The sequence below is a fragment of the Camelus bactrianus genome, chromosome 14 (assembly GCF_048773025.1).
Source record: "Camelus bactrianus isolate YW-2024 breed Bactrian camel chromosome 14, ASM4877302v1, whole genome shotgun sequence".
NCBI classification, from domain to species: Eukaryota; Metazoa; Chordata; class Mammalia; order Artiodactyla; family Camelidae; genus Camelus; species Camelus bactrianus.
The window spans coordinates 8,647,844-8,674,562 of NC_133552.1; the positions used below are offsets into that span (position 1 = coordinate 8,647,844).

General features: G+C 39.6%; 1 long non-coding RNA gene across 6 annotated transcripts in view; it reads left to right on the plus strand.

The window, feature by feature from the left end:
• LOC123615799 (uncharacterized) overlaps window positions 1-26,719 on the plus strand; it is a 212,715-nt gene that overhangs the window by 14,747 nt on the left and 171,249 nt on the right. The window contains exon 1 of one of the 6 annotated variants that reach the window (XR_012511659.1): window positions 11,060-13,617. The exons of 4 other annotated variants lie outside the window; for them this stretch is intronic. This is a non-coding gene — a long non-coding RNA (uncharacterized LOC123615799). Of the gene's footprint in view, window positions 1-11,059; window positions 13,618-26,719 lie in introns of those variants that run through there. One more of the 6 variants, XR_012511658.1, reaches the window with a different exon arrangement.

Sequence of the window (26,719 nt, forward strand, 5' to 3'; positions counted from 1 at the left end):
ACCATGCTGTTTTAATTACTGTAGCTTTAGAGTATTGTCTGAAGTCTGAGAGGGTTATGCCTCCAGCTTCGTTCTTTTTCTTCAGTATTGCTTTGGCAATACTGAGTCTTTAGTTATTCCATGTAAATTTTAGGATTATTTGTTCTATTTCTATAAAACATGTCCTGGGTAATTTGATGAGGATCACATTAAATCTGTAGATCACTTTGGGTAGGTAGTATGGCCATTTTAACAACATTTATTCTTCCAATCCAAGAGCATGGGATATCTTTCCACTTCTTTAATGATCTTTAATTTCCTTCATCAATGTTTTAGAATTTCAGCATGTAAGTTTTTCACCTCCTTGGTCAGGAAGCTGTTGTCTTTTTAAATTTAAAATTAAAGTATAATTTAGCTACAGTGAAATATGCTGATATAAGAATGCAGTTTTATCCATTTGAAAAATGTCCATGCTCATGTAACCTACAAGCCTATCAAGATATAGACTATTTCCAACTTCTTAGCATAGTTTTGCCCCTTCCCAGATAGTCACAATCATTTCACCAAGCATCCACTAATCTGATTTCTATCCCCATAGATTAGTGTTATCTACCTGGAACTTCATATAGATGGAATCACACATAGAGTATGTACCCTTTTACATGTGATTTCTTTCCCTCAGGATAATCTTTTTGAAATTTGCTGATATTCTTGTATGTACTAGTAGTTCATTTTCAGTGCTGAACAGTATTACATTGTATGAATATACCACAATTTATCCCATTAACTGGTATTTTAAAGATAAAGTAGCTAATGTTTTTCAGCACAATCTTTAGACTTTTAGCTCTGCCTTCCTGTAAAGTGGAATCCTACGGATTAAAAGTGTTTTTGAACTTAGTGAGCCTGATAATTGCTTATAAGTTTCACCTCATTTTGCAAATGTGTTTGTAGCCAATCATCATTGCATTTCAAATTTGGAGGTCGCTTTAGAGATCATACCATTGGACTTGTTGTTTTACTGATGAAAATACTGATGCTTAGAAAGGTTCACTTAGTGGCAGAAGTAGAAATACAAATCATATTTCTCTCACCTTAATCTCTCTCCTCTATTACAAACTATTAAATTTTATTATTTTAAATTTACTCAGAGGATAGAACCAATGAATTTATTCCAAAAGTAAATGGAAAAAGTGATTATTTGTTTTAAATATAATGAAATAGAATTTTGTTTTATAGAAAGCTCATTGAACCAATTTAAAACCTGATATCATTTTCAAATACATGTTTTCACACAATAGTCTGGGAATATATCCATTTTTAAAAATAAAATTGAAGTATTTACTATAAAATTCAGGAAATGTACTACTTACATATTAGGATTTTTCCCTGATCACTGTGGCTGAATGTGATATTAAAATAAGCATTTTCAAAGACAGGCTGCTCAAATATCGTCTCCTCTTTCAATAGCTGGTATTAGTATTTGCCCTGAGAAAAGAACTTTTTCTGAAAATCTGTGTTGCAATGAGATTAGGAGGAGTATGAATCAAATCTGACTTACTCTTCTTGTGCTGGTTTCAGGGGAATTGCAGTATTTTTGTGGAAGTCATCTTTGAGGGAAGTCAGTGATGTGCTAGTAAATGTTTACCAAACTGATCTCTGGAAATAAAGGCTCTGATTTCTAGCATTTGCTCATTTCCATGGTGTAAATACTCCCACTACAGCCAATTTCAAGCTACCAACATGATGTCAAATGTTGTAAAATCCCTGGTTTGTAAAATCCCTGAAAATTTAACAATCAGCCTTCTTGAGACTCTCAGCACAGCACTTGCTGGAGGAAGCAAAGTTATTAGCTATTTTCAGCTCTCAATCTCTCAAGAGTGTAAGTTAAAAGAAAGAAGGAAGGAAGGACAGAAGGGAGGAAAACTAAAGGAAAGGGAAAAGAGAAGAAAGGAAAACTTTAATAGAACTTAGTTAAATTTCCTTAAAGTTTGATCAGGAAAGCTGTTTTTAGAAATCTATTAAGCATTAAACAAGTTTCCCCCATGACCTCAGCTAGGAAGACCCAAGTGGCTGGGGGCTGAGACTGCGGAGGTTGGAAGATCTACTTCCTAGATGCCTTTTCATTTGCATATCTGGCCCTTGGGCTAGGATGGCTGAAGATGGGCTTGGCAGGAACTCTGAGACCGTAACCAGCTGCATGTTACTTCTTTACATGGTGGGAGCTTCTCATGGCCTGGCAACTGAGATCCCAAAGAAATACTTTGAGAGAGATCCTCGTGAGAGTGAATGTTCCAAGATGATCAGGCGGAAGTGGCATGGTGTCAATCACATGGGTCTCTTCCACAGTACTCTGTTGATCAAAGCAATCCCAGGCTCACTCATGTTCAAGGGAAGGTGCAGAGACTTCACTTTCAATGGGAGAAGCTTCAAATAATTTGCAGCCATTTTTTAAACTTCTATGAATAGTGAACATATGAATAGTGTGTCAGAATTAGACGGTCTATCACTTGTTTACAGAAAGTTTATGGGAGAAAATAGATGGTTTTTCTGAGTGGAATAGCCTACACAGCAATAATAGGACATTCATTGCATAGAGAAGTGCTGAAGTGAAGCTTCTCTTGTCAAGAACGGAGGTGGTCAGTGAAGACAGTCATAATGTAGTGGGGAGAGAAATGGTGCTGGGTGGCCTGAGAAAGACCACTGAAGGATCACGAACTGGGAACTGGTTTTCTACATTGACTAGCAGCATGGTGTGTCCCTGAGTGATCATGGCTGTACTGCTTATTACAGGGCCAGACAACAGAGGTTAGCGGGAGGACAGCTGACTTTAGGAGGCTGGACAAAATACATAGTTTTCTTATAGATACAGCTAGCACTGATGTGTTCATCAGGTTGGTGGTAGGCAGAATAATGCTCCTCCCCTCCACTCAAATGTCCGTGTCCTAGTATCCGGAACCTGTGACTATGTTAGGTTACATGACAGGAGAATTAAAGTTGCAGATGGAATTAAGTTGGCTATATTGGGTTGAATAGTGTCCTCTGGCCCCTCAAATTCATGTGCACCTGAAACCTATGAACATGACTTTGTTTGGAAATAGGATCTTTGTAGGTGTAATCATATTTACATGAAGTCATAATGGATTAGGGTGGGCCCTAAATCTAATATGACTGATATCCTTATAAGAAGAAGGAAATTTGGACAGAGAAACACACATGAATGGAGAATGCTGTGTGAAAGTGGAGAGGATTGAAGTGATGAGTCTACAAGCACAGAATGCCAGGGATTGCCCTCAACCACCAGAAGCTGGGAAGCAGCAAGGACAAATCCTCCTTCAGAGTCTTCAGAGAAAGATGGCCCTGCTGATCCTTTGATTTTGGATTTCTGGTCTCCAGAAAAATGATAGAAGGCAGTTATGCTGTTCTAAACCACCCGGTTTGTGGTCATTTGTTATGGCAGCCCTAGGGAACAAATATATTTTCTAATCAGTCCAATGTAATGATGAGTCCTTGTAAGTGGAAGAGGGAGGCAGAATTAAAAATCAGAGAGATGGCAGCATGAGAAGGGCTTGACTTGATGTTGCTGGCTCTCAAAATGGAGGCAGGAGCTGTGAGCCAACAAATATGTGCACTCTCTAGAAGCTGGAAAAGGTAAGGAAATGGATCCTCCAGAGGGAACACTGCCCTGCTTACTCCTCGACTTTAGCCCAGTGAGATGCATTCCAGACTTCTGACCCCCAGAACTATAAGATAATGGACCTGCTACTTTAAGCCACTGAGTTTATGGTAATCTGTTACAGCCACAATAGGTAACTAATATAAGGTTACTTGATACTTTGGCTCTAAGGAAATGACCGGGTTGGTGTTGGTGGGAAGAGGCTTGCCAACAGCCCCCACTGGGGAGCGGGGCCAGGGAAGGAGAGAAGGTAGGCAATCTGGACACTACTTCTTGGTCAGAATCCAGAATTTGTATGTTGGGGTCCTAACCCCAGTCTTTCAGAATGTGACTGTATTCAGAATAGGGCCATTAAAGAGGTAATTCAGATAAAATGAGGTCACATGAATGAGCCATAATGCAATATGATTGACGTCATTAGAAGAGGAGAACACACAGAGAGGAAAGGCTGTGTGAAGGCAGAGGGAGAAAGCTGTCATCTGCAAACCAATGAAAGAGGTCTCAGAGGAACCAACCTGCTGATGCCTTGATCTTAGATGCAGCCTCCAGATTTGTGAGAAAATTAATTTCTGTTGCTTAAGTCACCTGGTCTAGTGGTCCCCGTCGAGAGTACTTTATCATGGCAGCTCCAGTGAACTACCATACACCCCGCACCCTTCACTTCCCTCATTTTCTAGGTTAGGACACTGACATTCAGAGTAAGAAAGATAAATGGCTCACAGAACGAGTGGCCTGTGGGACTGGAATCCGCAGTACTTGTTGGTGATTCAGGGGACTAACGAGCCCTCCGGGGCTCTGCACGCAGTTTTAGGTAAGGTTTTACAGTGTGGTGGCCTGTTTTTGAATCCCTTCACATCTGAACATTCAGAACTCAGTGTGTTTATGTTTTCAGTCATTTCCCCCATGATGAATAAAGCCCAACTGGTTTGGAAAGAGAAAAAAAAACAAAAACAAAAACAAAAAAACCTAACTGAAAGCTCAAATGGTCAAGTGGTCACAAAATTTGAACCTGGAAAAGAAAATGTTCATTGAACACAAGTCAGATGTGATTTTCCTCAAGATTACATTTTATAGTAGATTCCACTGAAAAAAAAAATACACTTCTCACATATATTGCTAATCTGTTTTTAAAAATTCATTTACTAAAGATGATAGGATGCAGGAGAATGGGCCAGTTAATGGTAAAGGTGTCTGTACAGTATGATAATTCAGTGTAACTCAAAGTAATTGCTTCATGTAGTTAACTTGAAGCAAGGCCATTAGTCACAAGAAACCTGGACAGTGGACTTGACTGGAAAACAGTTTCTTACTCTATTCTCTCATCCTGATACATGGTGAGGTGTGGATATATTTACATATTTAATCTAGTTGCAAATAGAAATTAAAAATAGATATTGCTAAATAAATTACTCCACTGCAAATTAATGGAGATTGGGTTTTTTTTCTTCTTAATTTATTCAAATAAAATACTCTCAGCCTCAGGTCTTCCACGAAGGAATAAAGGTTGCTTTCCATCCTGGGTGGAAGGGAGTAATCCTAAACAGTTTGTAAATTATTTAAGTTGGTCACTTTGCTCTAATACGTTCTAAGTAGCTCTTTAAATCATTAATGAGGGTGTCAGATTCTGCAATCTGGGTGGCAAATTAAAAAAAAAGAAATCTATGCTGCCTTTAATTACTTTAAAAAAATATAATACACCCTGATCTTATTAAAATCAGATCGTAACCTAGAGCAAGAAAGAAGATTGAGTTTTACGCTACCTGAAGTTCCAAAACTTTAACCCATAATATACTGGCTCATGTACTGTCTCTGATGCCTCTTTTGTTCCTGTAACTTCCTACATTATTTCCGTCAGTCCTGATAGCAGAGCTGTTGGTAGGTTGTTATCCCTCCTTTACAGATGAGGAAGCTCATTCAGAGATTTAAATAACTTGCTCAGCTTATGTGTCTCTGAACTGAGATTCATTCTTTGGTCTATTTGATGCCTAAGCCCATGCACTTTCCACTATTTCATGCTGAATCTTATTGTTTACCAAGTGCTTTTAAAAGTATTATTTTAGTTGAGGCTCCAAAAGTCCTATGAGGTAATTCCCTATTTTATGGTTGAGAAAGCTGAGCGTTCTAGCATCTGACCCCAAATAATACAATTGGAAATGGCCTTTGAATGTTTTCTACTCTCTCCAAAGCTATGCACACATGTATACCCACACATTCCTACACACATGTGGAAGAGGAAAAAATTATTCCTTCCAGCCTTCTAGGTTCTTGACTGAGGCCTCAGTTACAAAATACAGACTAATGAGAAAAAAATATATATATTAGGTCGTGTATTTCATTTATGCATGGAAGAAACTCAAGGGCGAGTAAACTCAAAGAGGTGGCTAGAACTTGAGCTTAAATACCATCTTCAGCTAAAACAAAGGAAGACAGTTGTAGGGGAAGCAAATTATGGGAAAGTGACCAGGAAAAGTAGGCCAAACAACTGTAAGGTTTGTTATGTGGATTTAATCCACGCCCTTCTCCATTGGTAAGATTCTTCTGTGATTTAGTCATCCTTTTCGTCCTGGTACAGAGAGGTAGACATTTTTACAAATGAGATTGCCTTTCTAAAGGCAAATTTCCTTTACAGAAATGTAACTTATGCTCTATTTTTAGTGCTTCTCTTGTGTTTGCTATCTCTTAAAATAATCTGCTCCAAATAATCCTTATTCCAAAGAGGCGTATTTGGGTTGACACGCTGTGGTCTCCTACACATGCGTGTACACTTAAGCCGCCTTCACCCCTAGTCCTGCCTCCCTCTCGGAGACAAGGAGTGAAGTAGCCTGGAAGCCTATGGTGAGGAAAGAGTTGGAAACAGTCTAGTACTTCACCGCCAAAACCACTTGTTTGCAAATCATTTCATTAGTCATGAAGGATATGGTAGAAATACACACTAGTTTCTGTTACTTCATAGAAAAAGTACATGTGTATATACTGAATTGATTGAAATTTCAGAGCTTTCTCTTTACTCATCATTTTCACTGTCCATGGGGTTAAGGCCACCAGATAAAATTCAGGACACTGTTAAATTTGAATTTCAGATAAACAAAGGTTTTTTTTAATATAAGTATATCTTAAATATTGCCTGGGATATGCTTAATACTAAAAAGTAAATAAATAAGTTGTTTATCTGAAATTCAAATTTAATTGGATATATTGTAATTTTTATTGGCTAAACCTGGCAGCCATTAAAGGAGGAGGTAAGAGTGTGCTTGGAGGAGAGATAAGGTGACTAGGGGTATAAGAAGTCTGTAAGCCACTGATCAAAATGTCAAGAACCTTCTTAACAAGAAGAGCCAACCCCCACTTAGCACTTGCCACTTCTTATCTGGCAGATCATATGATTTCCCTTGTATTTGGATTCTGCTATAATTCTCATGAAAAGTAGCAAGTACAGTTCTATATAGCTACAGAAGAAAAGGAGGATAGAATATTTTAGATAAAAAACCAAACATAAAACCGAACACACACAGATATAATTCACATTATTGGAGAGATGACAGAATTTCTAATACCACCAAAATTAGTCAATCTTAGTTCTCTAGATCACTGGTTTTCAAGTCCTATCCAGCATCAGAATCAGCTTGATAAAACATAATTGTTGGGACCCATCCCTAGCATTTCTGAATCAGTAGTGTTGCGGAGAGGGGTGAGCATTTGTTTTTCGAATGAGTTTGTGTATGAACCTGTCGTTGCTGGTCCAGGGAATACAATATGGAAATTAAACTTCCTCCAGTAGTGATGAGGTCACCAGGAGCTAACTGAATTTGACTGGTGTTCTGGTTAGGCGCTAAGGCAGGGACTCCTAATACCTGACCCAGACTTCTTTTACTGTTAGTAGGCTGCGATGTCATAAATCACAGAAGAAAAGCTAACTTTGCACCTTGCCTATTCTTAAATTCTGAGCCAAGGAAAAGGTATGCCTACTGGTGAGCACACGTTCATTCATTATCCCTCATTATCACATAAGGCTGTGCTTACCATGCAGGCCAGCCTGAATAACAGCCAGGAGACGCTATCCAGAACATCCGCTTCCTGTAAGCCTAGACTCTCTAAGCAGTTGTGTTAAGAAACACGAGAATACTTCCTAGAATTAATTTTTCCACATTCTTTCCTGTTTTCATGGTAAATCTCCTGTTGAAGTGGCCAGCACACAATTAACCTTTTGGAGGTGGCATGTTTTGATGGCAAAGTTGGAGCTAATGATGCTCTTGACATTTTCCTATACCTCTTCTGTCCCTCTCTCTTCCTCCTTCTCCTTTTTTTCCCTGACATTTTATTGCCTTACAAGAAAACATATGCCAAGAGAATATGGTAAGGGACCATGTCGCAGAAGTGTGCTTGCGTTGTAGTTCCAAAACACAGTCTTAGAGCTAGCAAGTTAAAGCACTAACATGAATGGGACATCTTTAAGCAATTTACATGTGTGAATTTTCCAGATAAAAGAAGGTTGTGTTTTAAGCATCAATTTCCCTTCCTCTTCTGAAAATATAAACTTAAAAAAAGATTGCATACTATTTTTCAGATAAATGCCTGCTATTTTAAAAAAATATAAGTATGTCCCAAATATTGGATAGTACGTACTTATACTAGAAAAAAAAATGTGCTGTTTATATGAAATTCAGATTTAACAGGGCATCCTGCATTTTTATTTGCTAAATCTGCCCCAACCCCAAATCATATTAACTGTTTTCTGTCTCCTCTACCAGGCTTACTCCTAAGGGAAGATTTGTGAAGTTATTCAAAGGGAGGCATAAAATGATAGATAGTATTATTGGCATCGTATTATCTTCACTTAATTAAAGCAGAATGTTACAGAGGAGAATTTATCAACAGTGTTGGCCAGGGGTCCTGGGGGCACAAGTAACTTCTTTGAAGTCCTACCATGAGAAGCTTCAGTATCTCAGCATTAAACCTGGCTCAGGGACTGCAGATTAGAAACCTTGGCTTTGTTTTGGCTTTGCTGCTAGGAGACCGTGGGTCTAGAATGTGCCACTTAACGTCCTTGTCACAGTCGTCTACTGCCACCTACCAAAGCACCCAAAACCTAATAGCTTAAAACAACAACCATTTTATTACGTTCCAAAATTTCATGAGTTAAGAAATTCAGGCATGTGTTTGCCGGGTTATTCTTCTCCATGTGGAGTCAAATGAGGTCACTGGTATTGGCAGCTGCTCTGGTCTAGAGTTCCAAGTCTGATACCTATGAGCTAGCATTGCTCTCTCTACACCTGGCTTGTCCACCTGGCTAGGTTGGACTTCCTCACAGCAGGATGGTGTCAGGACAGTTGGACTTCTAACACGGAGGCTCAGGCTCCAAGAACGAATGTTTTGTCAAGGAGGAAAAAACTTTTCCTCTATTGTCTTAGGTTCAATTTCTGGGAGTCTGCAAATTAAATCTATTGTCTTAGGTTCAATTTCTGGGAGTCTGCAAATTAAACTGACAAAAGACAGATTAGCAGGACAAAAGGGTTGTACACACAGGAGCCAACCAAAGAAGTAACTGGCTGGTTAAATGATTAAAGTTAGAGGCTTGTATATTTAAGGGAGGGAAAAGAAAGGATGAAAGAGGCCCTTGTGGGAAGAACAAATGGGTTTCTTTAGGAAAGACAAATGGGTTTTTAGCAGAACAAATGGAAGACAAGAAAGTTTATGATAGTGCTCCTCTCTGCAAGTATGACTTGGTCTTCCTCAAGGCCAGAAAACTCCCCACAGAGAAGGGCTGTATGGCACTTTTACTCTAGGTCTCTCTCCTGGGAGTAAAAGACTCCTCAAGGAAAGAATTATGTCAGTCCTCATTTCTCGGAAGTTTCTACTTTTAGTCAAATAAGGGAAATTTGGAGAAGATGTCTTTCTACATCTGTTCAATCTCAAATGTCTTCGGCTTAAAATAATTTTCAGACCAACTCTGGGGTTCCAGGTGAATCCTTACAGCTTCTAAGAGATCAAGACAGAAGAAACAGTACTTTTTCCCAGTTAGCCTCACCAGACATGCTGCCTCCGTTCTGCCGTGCTCCGCTAGTGGCAGCGAGCCTCAGGACCAGCCCAGGATCCAAGGAGCAATGGTCCATAGCGCAGCGCTCCTTGGAGACTAGCACTGCCCTCCCTGAGACTCAGTTTCTGACTCTATTAAATGGATTAAGATTACAGTGTGTTTGTGAGACTCACATGGAATAGATGTAAAAAATAAAAAGATGGCCTTTCTATTGTAATGTATTAGATAGCCTGAGTCTGTTTTTTCTTTTTCACTATCATACCCATTTTCTGAATTTTGCATGTAGCAAAATTAGAATTATACACTATTTTAATATACTGCAGAGTCGTATATATATGTGATGACTCATATATTATGTATGTAAATATAGAATATACACACACACACTTAGACTCTAAGGTGTCTATTGTATGTGATGAATTGACTTCTTTCTGTGCATCCAGAATGGTGCTAGCTAAGTACCAACTTTGAGAGAGTTAAGAAACTAGTAACTCAAATAATTTTTTTAGGACTTAATTCTGTCACAGAATCTCACTTGAGGAAGGCTGGCTTAAAAGGGTGAAATTGGTTTGTTAATCAGCTCTTACAACACCATCCCTTTGAGATGATAGTATATTGCCTACATACAAAAATGTCAGTGTATAGATAATGCAGAGAAGCTAAAATTGAATTTAAACACGCAGTAAGAGAAACATGTTCTCCCAGACTGTGCACCCTCACCCAGTATAAGTACATCATCCCCGTGCCCACGCCTGTGCCTGCACACGCACACACACACAGATAATGGAGGAGAAATGTACTCAGGGGTGCATAGGATCAAATCAAGGGTTCATTGATATACTAGCTTCCTTATATCTGCTCCAGTCTGTAGACTCACTCCTTAAGAAGCTCAAGGACTGAGATTCAATTGCTTATTAGAATTCTCCTGAGGAATCCTCTCCTTTTTGTGCGAAACCTCAGCAGCATGAGATGTGGCCTAGCCTGCAACCTTAAAACTTGTCAGTCGTTTGGAGACGCTCGTGAAACCATTTTCTATCACATTCTTGACTTGAGAAATTATATAAATTTTATTGCTTATATCTAGCAAAGCAAAGATTTTTGCGATACCAGATACTTGATTTGACAGAATTTTAAAATTTACCAACAGGAATTTAGATTCCTGGAAAAAGTCTTCAAAAATTAAGCCCTTCAAAATTTTAAGAAGTTAAAATTCTCTATCTCTTTGGTAAGATGTTTCTCTGATAACAGTCTATGAACTGTGCTCTGCTAAGATGTTTGTGGCATATGCATTTATCACACAAAAGACAGATGAGATTCTCAGTGAATAGGACTAACATCTCTCCTTAATGACCCCTGCAAAGGCTGAAATGGCTGGGCATCATGGTGCATCTTTGCCACTTTACTGAAGAACCAGCTGCCCACGGTATTCAGGGGTTTTCCCATAGCATAGGTTAAAAGAAAGTTTTTTTCTGAAGTCCAAACTAATATGCCGGGTACTATTTCCTCAGGGAATATTGCATGAGTAGAATTATTACTGTATCTCCATAACTTAGAGTAATTCAGGAATGATGTAATTATCCCGTGTCACTTGGACATAAGCATTTTGTCTGAAATTGTCTAGATGGTCCCGGTGATTCATAGTAGTCCTTTCATTGTGGGAATTTGGTATATGGGTGCACATCTAGAAAAATTCAAATGTTTATCCTAATGCAGAAGATCAAAATAAGACTGAAAATCAGTGTGTAGATAATGCAGAGAAGAGAAGATTGCTCTCCGACCAAATATCCAGAATTCCCAAGGGCTCAATATTCATTTCACTGTGTCAGAAGAAGCAAGTACTGTTCCTCTTGAAAGAAATGGTGGCAAGTGGAATTGAAGTGATTAAGAATCATCATGTATTTGGACCAGGTGAATGAATATATTTGCCTCATATTTTAGGTATGTGCAGGAGGGATAAGAGGCCACAGTTAACCAATCAGGTTGGAAACATCAACCTGAGGAAAAAGGAAAGAATCATTGCTGTGAAAGTCTCGGTGTTAGGAGGAGGTCAGAGGCCACGTTGGTCAAGAAAAATGCAGTTGTTTTAGGTAAAGCTGCTTGTTCTCCTGACACTGAAGCTTGTCAAGTTGTGGTCTGCATAATCTGGGGCTACCCTTGGCGATCTCCCGGTGGGAGCCTGGCAGCTGGTGGTAGAAACGCAGAGACAGTTTCCTCAAGAGAATTTATTGACTTTTAGAAGCTTCCTGGGGACAATCCCAGATGGCTCACTTAGCAGGAAACTCATTTATTTGTAGCTCCAAACACTTGCTGGAGTCCCTAATTGGCTCATGAACAGGACCAGAAGCTCACAGTCATTCCCTTGTGGTCAACTTGCACATTAACTGTTTCAGGTTGAAAGGGTGCCCTTAGGAATCAGGTTGCTTGTATTGCTTATTATAAATTCATTGCATTGAATTTTAAATTAATGAAATTAATTCAGTTGGGAATCTGGCTTAACAAGATGAGAAGCTTTGAGTCAATGGCTTCTTAGGCTGGGTCGTGTCCTGCCTGGTGTAGGATCCAGCCCTGGCCAGACCTGCTCTTCCAGACGCTCTGCATCTAAATAGAAGAGGTTATAAAGTTCTGGGAGGTTAGAACAAAAAACTGGATGGAGATTGTTAGAAGAGGGAGACTCTACTGAGAGAGGCTGAGGTTCACAGGAAGGGCTGGGGGTTTTGTGGAGAGTGAGGAGGGGCTTGAATACGAGAACAAAGGGGAGTGTTAAAGACACGATATAGTGGAAATAAGGCAATCTCCGTGATTGGGGGCATAGTGCCCACTTTGAATTTTAATCTATTTATTAGTTAGTGAGAAGCTCAGTTTTACTCAGCTGGACATCATGTTGTGGGAAGAGGTAGGCAGAGTCCAGATCACAAAAGTCCGTTCTTTCTTCCTTTCTTTCCTTTCCTATTTATTTTTATTTTTTGGCAGGCCATGGGAAGTGAGCAGAAGTCTTTAAAGAGGGCAGTAGAATAAATAAGATTGGTAAGAAATGGGGCTGAAAAGGAAGATCTGAAAGCTATGGTGGGGAATTTAGTTTCTAAGAGCAATGAGACTAACCTATTCGGGCTTAATATGAAAATATGACTATAGCCTATGATTCCCCCAAATCAAATAAACAGCATGAAAAGCATGTAACTCTTTTAGTCCCTTAATGCATTTACTTCTTATGCCATGATGAGGAGAGAACAATAAAACCCCAGTGGACTACGATGCAGTGTATGCCCAAGAGTAGCACAGACAGCTGAACATGTGTTTAACAGAAAACATTACTTACAGCCTCAGTTACCGCTGAAGTAGAGTGTTTATTAAAAGGAAGCATCCTGTCTGCTGGGCCCCTTGGTGGCGCTGGTTGGAAAAGTCTGTACTTAGGATGGATTATGTCATAATAGAGAGAGTAGTTGAGAGTCAACCTTCCCTGTTACTTCCCCGCTCTCAGGAAAGTCTACTCCACATGCATGTGTGAAGATACATGGAACTTTTGGGGGGAAGAAAAACTTTCCCTCCACCAACTTATTTCCAGTGATGGGGGAGCGTGCAAATTAACTGGCAGTAGACGTATCACCAGGAGAAATGTTTATTATGTCTGTGAGAACAGTCATAGAAAAGTTTATTACGTGTGTGGGAACATTCAGAGAAGAGGCTCCCTGAATAGCTAGAGATGGGGGGTTACATGCCAACTTAATACGAGGAAGGGGATGAAGAGAAAGGGCTTCTCTGGAAAAACAAATGAGCTTCCAGGAGAAGAAATGGAAGTTATGGCAGTTTGTAATAATGTTCATTTTCGCAGCCTCTCTATCCCGGTGTGAGTGGTCCTTTCCTTACTGGGGGGAAAGCTCCCCACATCGAGGGGATGTATGGCGACCTGTAAGATGATTCTGCCTTTAGTCAGGTAAGAGAAGCTCTGACAAAGCTTCGTTCTGCCTCTATTATATCTCAAATGTCTTCAGTTTAAAATAATCTTCATATGAACACTGGGGTCAGGGTGGGCTCCCACACTTTATTTTAATGAAGGCCAGTGAAGAAACTCAGTGTCTCATTTGGAGACCAGGGTCACACAGGCAGAGGCAGAAACCCAGCAGCAGAGGAGGCCACGGGCATGTGGACCTTCTAGGACTGCGTGGAAATTTCAGTGTGGTTTGGGCTTCCTCAGAGATGGGTTTGAAGGCTTGAGCTAACCTTACGTAGACAGCAGGCTGCATGGAGAGAGCCCTTTCCGACATTAATTCCTCTGCCCTCAACTAATCTGCCACAATTTCCTCAAGTACTTACGTGTAGCAAGTGCTACAGGGATGAGTAAAGAGTGGAAGACGTGAGCATTTATAAGGAAAGGCAGGGGTGGTTGTCTTTTGATGTATAACCTGACTCGGCCACTTATATGTGATCTTGAACAAATTAATTCACTTCTCTGAGCCTCCATTTCATCATCTATGTAAAAGTAAGCAATGTAATTCCTTCTCCTGAGAGTGTATGAGGTATTAGACATCTCATATACATTATTTAATTTGTCCTTTCAGTAACATGTTATAACGGAGGTCTTGTGACTTTTGTTAACACTTAACAAACAAAAAAGCTTTAAGAGATTAAGAAATTTATCTAAGATCACATAGATGGTAAGTGATAAAGGCAAAATTAGACTCCAGTTCTGTCAGATTCCAAATTCCTTCTCTTCACCACTAATTTTTACCCCCTTAATATACTGTAAAGTTGCTATGAATTAATTACATTAAATTAAATATGAACAAATAGGCCAGTTTAATTCCTGGGACATAGAAACCACTCAGTAAGTGGTAGCTGCTTCATGATTATTTAATCATAAAGAATAAAGTAATCTCTACAAGGCTCTTTTTGTTCTAGAGCTCTCTGACAGTGACACCTGAGCTTTTTTGGAGATTAAATATCATAACATAAATTAGGCAACACACACACGCACACTGAATTAAACGGAGATACACACATTACATGGTTTTAATGAGCCTCCTCCTTGAAGGAGACAGGACCTGAGCTGGCGAGAATTTGCATGGTGCTTCAATGGTTAATACAGTTTCCCTAAGTACCTCATTTACAACAGAGACTAGTTTAGGCACTTGGGTGAATATGATTCATTTAAATGCTTAAAACCATGAATCACTCAGAGTAGCATTATGGGTAATTTTAATGAAACATCTTTAAGGTCTTCATTCCTTTGTTAACTGCTTCTATTGAATTTAAACAAAAGTCCAATTTCATTCCAAATTTAAATCCAAAAGAGATTTGATCTTTTCTTCCTGCCATTTTGCAACCAGTGTAATTTCTAACAAGTGCCTGGAATTGAGATGTGAGTCAGATCAGACAACTGCATTTGAAACTGAATGGAATACCAAAGCAGAGTGGGGATGAAGGGGAGGTTTTAGAGTGACATATCCAGTTAAAACCACCTGAGCTAGCCTTCCTTAATTCCCGAGACCGCCTATATCACAGTGACTTACAAGACCACTAATGTTCCGCTACTTGGACACTATGAAGTTAGAAAAAAATAATTTAAAAAAATCAAAACTTCAAAATTGGCTCACGCATGAAAACCAGTATATAAATATTAATATCAGATTTATTCATAAAGCCCCAAACTGGAAACCATGCAAGTGTCTATCCACTCGTAAGTGAATATACAAATTGTGGTACATCCATACAATGGAATACCGCATGGCAATAAAAGGAAGAAAACAGCTGATGCCAGTAGTAACAAGACTGAGTCCCCAAAGCTTAACACTAGGAAGAATCCAGGCACAAAAGGCCATTGCACACTGTGTGATTCCATTTATACAGAATTCTGGAAAAGGGAAATGTGTAAGGGCAGAAATCAATTCAGTTGTCTCTGGGGGTCAGAAATGGGGTGAGAACTGACAGCAAAGAGGCAGAGAGAACTTTGGGGGTTTGAAATTATATTACAATTGACCCTTGAACAATACAGGTTTGAACTTCAAGGGTCCACTTACCTGTGAATTATTTTCAATAGATATACAGTTGGCCCTCTATATTCCCAGATTTCACATCTGGAGTTTCAGTCAACCTTAGAAATTTCTATCTGTGATTGACTCAATCCACGGATGTGGAACCCATGGATATGGACATGAAGGGTCGACTGTACTGGTTGTACCACGCCACTTAATATAAGGGACTTGAACATCCATGTGGAACCAATCCCCTGCAGATACCCAGAGACAACTCTAGTTTTCTAGGTCTGCTGTCACAAAAGAATCACAAACTGAGTGGCTTAAGTAGCAGAAGTATATTGTCTCCTAGTTCTGGATTCTAGAAGTCTTGAAGTCTGAAATCCAAGTGTTGGCAGGGTTGGCTCCTTCTGACAGCTGCAGAAGAGTCTGTCCCAGGCCTCCCTCCTAGCTTCTGCTAGTTGCCGGCAGTATCTGTTGTTCCTTGCTTTGTAGATGATACATCACCCTGATCTCAGCCTTTATCTCCACATAGTGTTCTTTTTGTCTGTGTCTGGCTCCAAATCTCTCATTTTTATTATGACCCTAGTCTTATCAGTTTAGAGGACCGCCCTACTCCTTACGCCAGTATGACTTCTGTTCATTGAATAATATCTCCCCATTCCCTCCTCCCCCATCCCCTTGCTAACACCATTCCACTTTTTGTCCCTATAATTCTAACTATTGTAAGTACCTCATATAAGGAGAAGAACACAGTATTGGCTTATTTCACTTAGCATAATGTCCTCGAGATTTATCCATGTTATAGCATGTATCAAAATTTCTTTCTTTTTAAAGACTAAATAATATTCTATTGTATGTATATGTCACATTTTGCTTATTCATTCATCTGTTGATAGACACTTGGGTTCCTTCCGTGTTTTAGTGTGAGTAATGCTTTTTTGCGTGTGACCTAACATGTGCTCTATCCTGGAGAATGCTCCTTGTGCACTTGAGAAGAATGTGTGTTCTGTTGCTGTTAGGGGAATGTTCTGTACATGTCTGTTAGGTCCATTTGGTCTAAATTATAGATCAAGTCCAATGTCTCCTCATTGATTTTCTGTCTGGATGATCTATCCATTATTGAAAATGGGGTATTGAAGTCCCCTACTATTATGGTATAATTGTCTATTTCTCCCTTCAAATCTGTAAGTATTTGCTTAATATTTGTCTGTTCTCTGATGTTGGGTGCGTATATTTATGATTGTACATCCCCTTGATGAATGTATTCCATTTTAATTATATATATATGATTATATAAAGGATACATTACATTATATATGTATATATATTTATACTATATATCATATATTTGTCTTTTGTGTATCTACTGTAGATTTTGGCATTGTGTTTACCATGAAGCTTACATAAAGCATAGTCTATTTTCTCTTGATAGTAACATCAATCACAAACAAAAACTACACTTTTTCTGACCCCTTTATGTTTTTGATGTAACAACTTTTTCTTCTTTTCTCCATGTCTTCCTTTAGTTCTTGAGCCTTTAAAATAATTGTTTTGAAGCTATTGTCTAGTAGATATGCCATCAAGTGTTGCTCATGGATATTTTTTGTTACTTTATTTTTTCCTTTGCAAGGGCCATACTTTCTTGCTTCTTTGTTTGCCTTATGATTTTTTTTTTTTTTGGTTAAAAAGTGGACATTTGAATCCAATGATGTAATTCTAGATATCAGATTCCCCTCTTTCCCCAGGGTTTGCTGGGGTTTTGTTTGTGTGTTTGTTTGTTTAATTGTAGGTTGCATCTATACTGAAGATAAGCCTGAGGTGTAAACTGAAGGCCTTCTTAGGTATTGTCTGAGGCTACACCTTCCCCTGGGCACATGTGGTGACTTTCTCATTTCTCCTGTATATGTGGTTGCTTTTATATATCCTAGTCTTCAATGTCTGGCTCCCAAAGGGAGATAAAGAGAAAAATAAAGTGTGTGGAGGGGGCACTGGCCCTTTAAATCCCTTGTATGTCACTTCAACCAGAGAGGGAGAGGCTTTTCTTCAGCCGGAGGGGAGAAGTTTTCAGCAATGGCTGCCTGCCTGCTGGTCTGAACCTTTTGATCAGAAGTGACAATCAGTGATCAGAGCACAGATCTCCGATGTTTGGAGGATAACGTCCTTTTAACGTTCTCTGGCTCTCATAAGTTATGTGTGAACTGCTTTAGGGACATGTGCACGGCTGTCATGTTGGTGGGTGGGTAGCTGCTAATGTGCTAAGAGCTGAAGTTGGCCAAAATTAACCAAAACTTATCTTCCAAACCTTAATTTATCATCCAAGCCTTCCCCTGGTAGTTTCAAGCCTTTAATAGACTCCAGAGTTCCAAAATAATTACTTCAGACATGTCAAGAAAAAAATTAATCAATAGTCAATCTAAGAAAGAAATGGAAAATTTTATTTGAGCCAAACTGAGGATTCTAACCTGGGTGACAGGCTCTTGGAAAACTGTCCCGAAGAGAGAGAGGGAGAGAGGTCAGTATACATGTGATTTTGGTGAAGGGGGTACGTGCAGTCAAGCATACATCTTGGTAAAAAGTTGCTGCTAGTCATGAGGAACAGTCATTTAGTTAATGGTTTTAGTGCTTTTCCAAGTATAGGAAGATGCAAGAATCCAGGTTCATAAAATTTTTTCCCTGAAAATACCTAACTGTCTGAAGGCCTGTTCTGCCAATTTTCCCAGAACAGAGCACCTCATCCTAATCAGAGTGTGTTGAAGGTGAGTGGCTGCAGTGGCCAACAGCTTGATTCTTGAAGAACTGGATGGTGGGGGCTTTTGTTATTTTATAACATCTTTCCTTTCAGTCTTAGTTTCACCCAAGTTTTGGGAGGCATTTCGTGACCAATTTGTCCCATGACACCAGAAATGCTCATTCCCAGGTCAGGCAAGGATTGCACTGACAGGCTGCTCAGTGTGCTGTTGCAGGACTAGGCCCTGCTTGCGGTAACCAAAGCCTCTGGACCACCTGCCATAATAGTCTGTTATGGTCCAAGAAATGGGTCCCTTTCGGAATCATTTCCAGAACAAAACTGCAGCCATCCGCTACCAAATACACCAAAGTTTTCGATCTAACCTTGAAGTTTTTAAATGAAACATTCTAAAGGTCTCGGGTCCTTTGAAAGCACAAAACAGAAACTGTAGTACCAGATATATTATTCTTTGTACTTCCTGCCAGTGTAGGCTCCCCTCCCTGCTTAGCTTTCTTTTGCTTTTGTGCTCCTTTCACTGTGACTGCTTAGAGGTGCCTACAGTTTTTAATGATACCTGGAAGATCACTTAATTCTTTCCCTAACATGACACTCTGCTCACTTCAGCTACTTCCTTGCAGGAGGCTGTTGAATAACTTTTACTAAAAGAAGTAAAATTTCAACAGTCCTTTCCTCATGTATTTAGAGTGTGTTATAGTCAGCTCAAATTACTGCTTTTTAAATGTATTGTTCTCTGTGCCCAGAAACAAATATTCCATATGTTAGCTTAGTGTCATGCTGTATTCCTGTAGCAGTTCTTTGTATGATGCAACCTGATAATTTTACTATACTTTCCTTCAACTAAGATACGAAAAATTACACCATCATTTCACATTGTCCCTTTGATTTGTCACATTGGCCATTTGGAAGTACTTCTGGGGAAATAAAATGAAGCAAAATTGTTTCTCTTTTCAAAAGAAAAGTCTCATTTAAGAAAATGAAATACTTCCTTATGAAAATGGATAGAAATATGCAGCTGTCTCACTGATGGTAATCTCTGCTGAGATCTGCAGGCGCCCCTTCTCAAGAAGAATGGGGCATATAAACAGATGTGGAAGCCACTGCTGTTGTTATGAAGGGTGAAAGCAAAGGTCTGAGATTCAAGGTTTCCCTACATCTTATGTTAATTCCAGTGGCTGATGACCAGGTCCTGGGAACTCAAGATCTAGCCTAGGGAGGGCCTACCGGGTGGTGGCTGTTCCCTTGCTTTGTAGCTACCTAGAGGAGTGGGGGTCATCTGGGAAGTCCTGATAAATGCCAGGAGCTTTACAAGCTCTATTTCTCTCTGTCCTTTTAATAATCCTACAGAAAAAGGATTTTTTTTCAGCTATGAAACTGAGGCTCAGAAAGATTGAGGAATTGTTCCAATTTTCCACAGTTAAACAGAAGTTGTGTTAGAATTAAAAGTAAGTCTGGGTCATAGGTCAGTGTTGCTTCAGCTAAAATATTTTGCATGAATCTGCAATCTCTCAGAGATACCAATCCTCAAGTGATTACTCCTAACTAATCTTGGGTTAGCATAATACCCCCCATTGTTTCCTCATAGACTTTACTATAAATTGCAGTCAGGCACTGTTCCCAAACTCAGGTGCAGCTGCTCCCTGCTCAACAATCAACACCAAGAGGCAATTATTGACAGAAAGGAATGTTGCTTTTAACTAGAAAGCCAGCAATCTGGGGAGAAGGCAGACTCATGTCCTCCCAAAACCAACTCTGAAGATTCTGCTCGCTGTGAAAGTTTTTAAAGGGAAAAGGGGACTTAATCTCAGTTAATCATTCAGATAGGGGTCAGACTCATCGTCACCTCCCACTGCGCTCAGTCTTGTTGACTTCTCATGGTCCTTCTTTAGATGCTGTCTCGTTCCCGCAGCTTGTTCAGAAGATTACTGAAGGGGAGGCTGGGGAAGAGACCTGGTCATCTGTTAATTACTCATTCTTCATTTCCCTTTCTTTGATCTGTGGGAAGAACCAACAGGTTAGGCCAGGTATTGTGTGATCAAAAGATTTGAAAGGAGTACTTGGGCCACAGATGAATAGAATATGGGGACTCCTGATTTAAAAGTTAGTAACAACGTAGCTTTGCTAAAGTGACAAGGCAAAAGGGGCTTCCTGCTGAGGGTGATTTCCTGCCAAGAGCTGCTTACAAATCCCCCTGTCAGATATCATTCCATTTCTGTGGGATTAGGGATGAAGGTCCGTCTTCTGTAACTGCTTCATGCTGAGAAAGGGCATTGAGGTCTTAGAGTTGAAGATATCGACTTGGATTTGAAGCATCTTGTTGCTGACAGTTTTAGTTGCCCGCTTACATACATGGACAGAACAAGCTACAGCTATTTTGATGCCCACAAAGATATAAGCTATTGTGAGCAGTAGTGTTAACCCCATTTTCTTAAGACTAGCTCTTGGAATTGTGCTAACCACACAGGTTCAGTCCTGCTCAAGATGGAGTCGCTTATTGTCATGGCTGCAGTCTGGTCATCGTTTAGTTAGCTTTTTCCCTGTGGTGGCAGTTAGAGTATATTTGTAAAACAAGTCAGGAATGTGCATCAGACACTGAGTCTGTGACCCTATTGTCCTGTCATTAACTGCTTGAGCCTGCTCTTTTTGTGACTTAGGGAGGCCTGGGAGATGTCAGGTGTTCTACAAACAAGAGGCAGGGGAGGACATAGAGGTCCTTTGTACTTGGAGGGGGAGGTGCTCACAGGGTTCTTCTCGGTTCCAGTGCTGGGACCCCTTTCCTCACTCCCTACAATCCATCCATCCCAGGGGAGCCTGGGCTGTAGTGGCATCTAATATCATAAAGAGCGTCGGGCGTTGGGAAGCAGCCTGCCAATTCTCTTACACCAACTTAGGGAAGAAAATGATCAGATGGCAGGCTCACACTCTCCAGTTTCTCCCAGTATCTCCCGTGGCTTATTTCAGTAGTCACTGCCACCTTTCCCTTCCAGAAGAAAAGAAGGATGGTCCAAGCATCTGTACGGGAAATTGAAGGCATTGGGGATGTGCAGGGAACCTGAAGCAAGAGGAAGGAGACATTCTAAATAAAGACGCAGCAGGACAGGACTGCTCAGAGTAGTGGGAAAGCCCGTTTTCAGTGTCTGCCTTCAATTCAGGCACCGCGCTCCGCATCTCTCCCAGGTCTTCCTAAGTTTCCAGACACAGGGGCAAAGGGGCATGAGTCATCTGTATGATGACTAAACATTTCCATTATCAAGGATAAGGCAGAGAGGGACTTTATATAAATGAAGGCTGAAGGGAAGTGCTGACACAGCTCAGAAATGGCATCTTTAGTGACTTCCCAGTGACTGACCAAGGTCTCTCTAAGTCCCATCTCTGCAAAACAAGGTATTATAATCGGTCTCTTGGTTTACTGCTCAGAGGCAGTAAACAAAAAAAAAAAAAAAAAAAAAAATGAAAACGATGACAAGCAGCTGGCTAGTACCATCTAGTGGTAGCAAAGAAACAGTAACTTTTTTAATGACCTTTTTCGAAAGAGGGGAAGGGGGAGACTAAAACCTTGCCTTTCTTTCTGGGGCATGGATGGCTTCTCTCAAGGAGCTGAGTTGCACCTTTTCTCCACGGCAGATGAAGAACAGCTCAATACTGAGGCTGCTTGTCCAAGAGAAAAGGGTGGAGAGATTAAGATGCACTTCGAGATAAAGTCATTGCAACGCTGCTCTGGAAGAGGGGCACGCTGAGATTTACAGGAACAGATCATTTTCTGTTTGGAGATTTCTGGTGGTTGAGGATGGTGCTGCTGATCTCTATGGACAGGCTAGATGTTTTCTGAAAACCAGCTGCTTTGCATACAAGCCTTGTCGTTCCAAATACAAGTCTTGGATGAAATTCTGGCCGTGATGACTGGTTTTAGGGCCTTTGTTGCTCACGGCACCTGCCTTTTTGTCTCACAGGCAGAATTTCAGAGAAGCAAATGCTCACTTCCCAACTGCATTCTACTCAGGAAATAATCATAATTACCACAGTTTGCTCAACACCCACTGTGTGTCAGTAACCATGGTACTCATGTTAGCTGCATTGCTTAATTCAACTCTTGAAACTACTTTGAGGCAAGTATCCTTGGCCTCCCTCTGTAGGAGGAATCACATGACTTGCCCAAGGTGACCAAGTTCACAGAGGTAGCTTGTGCCCTGCTGGCCATGGTGGAGGATAAACTAACAGCTTGAGGCACTGTCTCTACTCTTAGAAAGCTTATGGCATTTTGAGGAAGGCAAGACACTCACCAAAATAGAAATATACCATGAGAGCCTCTGCAGAATGGGGGTGTTTCTGGAGATTGCTGACTGATGGACAAGGTTAGATAGGCTGAGATATCAGTCCTCCTTTCCCCGTGAAAGTATCCTTATCCTTGTAGCCAAGAGGCCCAGAAATGTTCTCAGTCTGTCCCTCCTCATTCACTGCCCATCATTTAAATGCACCCTGGCTTGTTGATAACCAGTGCGTTGGCGCCAGTGTGGAATAAGGAAACACAGTATATAATCAGATTCATCTGGTGACGGGGCAGGAGTCAGGGAGATCGGTTAGGAGGAAGCTGTGCTCATCAGGGTGACAGCAGCTGGGTCTAGACTGAAGGGAAAGCTTAAGTATGTCCATGAGGCCAGACCTTGTAAAGGAACCAGGGAGAGAAATAGGCGCCGGGTTGTTTGCGAGAGACAAGAAAGAAGAATGACTGGTGACAGGAGGAAAAGGGGGTGTGTGTATGTGCACACGTGCGTGTGTAAGGGGAGGGAATCTTTGTGAAGAATGTTGCATGTGGTCCCTAAGTTAGTTATTGGAACGAGAAGGAGTTTATCCTAATTTACCACTATGGGTTGATCAGATGGAGCTCCCGAGATAGGAGGTATTTAAATACCACATTCAAGGGGAGGGATTATACAAAAATAGGATTCACTGGAGGTTACCTTAGCATTCTACCTACTGTAGTTCCTTTTTCTCCTTTAAGTCTATTCACTTTTCTTTGCAGACAATCTTCCCATTCTCTGTTACTCAAACCCTAGCTCAAATTTTTTCTTAGACCTTCAGAACCATTTGAACACTTTTCAGATTGCATTGGTATAATGAAACTACCTGTGTCCCCTTAACAATGAGACATAACCATTGTTAATATTGTGATATAAATTCACACTGCCACTATATATGTGACATATAGAAAATATAACTGTGTAAGTCTAAACAAAAAATAGTTCCACTACCATCCTGCTTTACAATTTACTTCTTTACCTAACAATATGTCATGACCATTCCCATACCATGAAGTATTCTTTTATAGAATAATTTGTAATTGTGTTGAAGTATTGTATCACACATATACCTTACGATTTATTTAACTGGCTTACTTTGTTGGCCATTTACATTATTTCCAATATTTTACTATTATGAAAGTTTTTTAAATAAACTTTTCCAGAGTTGTCTTTGCCTATAATTATAATTGGGTTTGGTAGGGTAAATTTCCAGAAGTGAATTTTTGTGCATCAAAGAAAATGTACTTTTAAAACTTTTTATTTTAATTGCACTCCAGAAACTTACAATTTAATCAGCAGTATATAAGAAGGTCCAACATGGAGCACTCTGTGTGTGTGTGTGTGTGTGTGTGTGTGTGTGTGTGTGTGTGTGCGCGCATGCGCATGCGCATGGCCACACGTGTGTACTTTTCCTGTCACTTTTCTAGCATATTGCTATTTTTCAAGTTACATGACTAATATAAATTATTTTAAACAGGTAGGAAATCTAAAAGGTCTCTAATACAGAATTAATTTTCTCTTTATTCTTGTAATTCCATCTATCTGAGATTACAATATTAGCAGTTTGATGTGAATACCTACAAACCATCCTCAGTGGATGTGTCTCTGTCTTTCTTAATTGAAAAGTTGAAAAATGGTATCTCATTCCTGCTTTAATTTGATTTCCTGGAGATACTAGTGAGGCTAAACTCTTGGTAATTTGCATTTTTCTTTTCTTAGTTGCTGGTTCATTTCACTGGTCATTAATTATTATGGTGTCAAACATTTTTTACCTTGAGATGATCCAGTTTCAATATTGTTTAACCTTTACATTTGAGTTTACTTCCTTTTGCTGTACAAAATATATTTTTGGGACATTGCTTCACATCACAAATAACTTAAATTTGAGGAATAAAACCTATTTTAATATAGATCAAAGACCAGTCCAAAATATCATTTGATTATGAAATATTTCATTTCCCCAGTGATGCCTTATTTCTTTCAAATAAAAATGTGTATCACTTAATTCCAATACACTGAAAGTGTTTAAGATGTACCCAATATTATTGTTATAAGATTTTATCTATATTAGAAAAATTCATAGTGTGTTCAAAAGACAGTGCTGTATTTGTATTTTTGCATTGTTACTTTTCTTGCACATCTCACATGTCTATTATATTCTTTAACTACAGATACACAATCTTTTGTGTTAGTATTAATGACTAGCATCAAGCTGGAAGGAATTCATATACTTCCTAAAATTGTCCAGGAACAAAACTAGAAATAAAATGTATCCTGTGAGAGGCTGACATATTTCTCATTAGCATAGTGACAAAGGCAAATGTGAGGAGGCATGGTGCATTTTCAGAGGGTGGATTTCCCTTTTAGGTCTTTGATTTATAAAACTCCAAAGTGCCTCTGTGAAGAGCTTCAGTTTTAGAGAATGAGATGAAAGGTACCAGGCAGAGCTTAGTAGAGTAAGCTTTCAAAACAGTTTTTGTTGTGCTTTTTCTTTTTCCTGGAAATGGGTTCTAGAATCTAACTTACAATTTTATAAATCTGTGATGAAGACAAGGAAATAAGGGCTAGCATATTCTTTATTGATCATGCTTTCTCTTCATCTGTTGCCTCCATCTGCACCAGGGTTTTCCCTCATTCTCTAGTTCTGTATAGATTCCTTCAGTATAATGTCTTTTTTTAAACAACTTTTTAAAAATAGTAGCATTACTGTTTACTGGTAAAAGTTATTGATTTCAAACATGAAAATGACAGGAGTGCCTACTGTCAGTGACTAGGAGTTAGTCAAATTCAGCGCAGAGAGAAATGGGATCACAGACCCCAGCACTGAAAACAATGGAGGAGAAAGCTGGGAGAACAAATTGTATTCGGCTTTGGAAATTAAGAACTCTTCCGTGCACAGTGAATGAGAAGAATACCAAAGCCCCAGATGGGAGGAAGCCACCACCATTCCAGGCAGATTCGTCCAGTGTAGTGTGCAGGTATCTGGGTACTAGATTATTTTCAGTGCTTGTTGGTATGTCTGTATCATTTCATAATGAAAAAAGAACTTTTTAAATGAAATAGGGAAAATGAGAAAGAAAACATTGATAATAATGTTACCCCAACAGCAACCTTCAATTGTGTGGAAGAATACATCTTCTTGATAATCACTTCTTGATAATAACTGCCCTCAAAGCGGCCATTCTTCCCTCTTGGTGAGACCTTGAGACCACGCCCCCTCCTCTCACAACTACAGCATTCTTTAGAAGTCACACTGGAGAACAGCTCAGTGTAACTACAGCTGAGAAAAGTAATTAGGACATGTTGAAAGCCAAATGAAAACTGGGTCAACCCTAAAGATAACCATCACCCCAGAGAAAGGAGAGGAGATAATCAGTGTGGTTAAAAAGTAGACTAAAACCAAAATTGGGATCGAAAACTCTAGGTCCCTGGAACCCATCCCCCACCCTCAGCCTGGGTGTAAGTCAGAAGAGCGATCTCATTTCAGTCAGCATGTGGGTGTTCTTCCCTCTTCTACCAGCAACAGAGTGACTGATCTTCTGGGCAATATTTATTTCTGTGTGTAAGGTGTTATATTTGGGGCAAATAGCAGTCTTATTTCTTCATGGACTTAATATTTAAATTTTTTTTAAGATGTACTGCTTTATGCTTTTAGTGTCTTAAGAAAATCTTAGCCTACCGAAAACTTGTGAAGATTTTCTCCCGTTTACTCAAAGAAGTTTCAAGGCTTTAGTTTTATGGTTAGGTCTATATTCTGTGCTGAATTAATTTTTATGTATGATGTGATGTAAGAACATATGTTTTGTCTATTTTTTCCATTTGGATATCCAGGTGTTCCACAATCATTTGTTGAATGAATTCCTCCATGGAACTACCTTGGCACCATTGTTGAAAAATCTATTGACTGTAAATGTGTGGATCTATTTCTGGACTCAATTTTGTTTCATTGATACATATGTTCATTCTTATTCCATCAGAACTAAAGACATCTGCCAAAGGAATGACACTATTAATAAA